The sequence below is a fragment of the Apium graveolens genome, chromosome 5, assembly GCF_009905375.1.
Source record: "Apium graveolens cultivar Ventura chromosome 5, ASM990537v1, whole genome shotgun sequence".
Taxonomy (NCBI): domain Eukaryota; kingdom Viridiplantae; phylum Streptophyta; class Magnoliopsida; order Apiales; family Apiaceae; genus Apium; species Apium graveolens.
The window spans coordinates 120,864,065-120,864,758 of record NC_133651.1 but is presented as its reverse complement, the minus strand read 5'-3'; the positions used below and the strand labels follow the sequence as shown (position 1 = coordinate 120,864,758).

General features: G+C 41.4%; 1 non-coding gene across 1 annotated transcript; it reads left to right on the top strand.

The window, feature by feature from the left end:
• The first annotated feature begins 310 nt into the window (after nt 1-310).
• On the top strand, nt 311-417 carry LOC141663382 (small nucleolar RNA R71). Its single transcript, XR_012551456.1, has one exon. It is a non-coding gene; the product is annotated as a small nucleolar RNA R71 (small nucleolar RNA).
• The last annotated feature ends 277 nt before the right edge of the window (nt 418-694 follow it).

Genomic DNA, 694 nt, shown 5'->3' with positions numbered 1-694 from the left:
AGCACAAAGCTCACAAACACTAGTGATTTGATTAACCCCATAATTAGCCAAAGAATCCACCTTCATCATCAAAGCTTGAAGCTGAGCAGATATAGAAGTAGCTGTATCCACTTCCACAAATCTTGCTACCTTTTCTTGAGGCATTCTCCGAGTTGGGTTCTGGTATTCATTAGCAGCCATCAGTTCAATCAATTCATAAGCTTCATCGTAGCTTTTAGCCTATAAGGCTCCAACTGATGCTGCATCAAGCATGGGTCTAGAAGTTGCACCAAATCCATTATAAAAGCAGTTAATGATCATCCAGTCAGGCATCCCATGGTGAGGAAACTTCCTCAGCATCTCCTTGTAGCGATCCCAAGCCTCACACAATGATTCTCCCGATTGATGCACAAATTGAGTAAGTGCATTTCTGATTGCAGTTGTCTTCGCCATAGGGAAGAATTAATTAGAAACTTTTGAGTAAGATCCTCCCATTTGGTGGTGGTAGAGAATGCAACCAGCACTTAGCTTTATCCCTCAGAAAGAATGGGAAAAGCCTCAACTTAATAGCATCTTCGGAAACTCCATTGAACTTGAAAGTATCGCGGATCTCGATGAAATCACTAATGTGCATGTTAGGATCTTCTATAGGAGAACCCCCAAACTGAACTGTATTCTGTATCATCTGAATTGTGCTCGACTTGATTTCAAAGGT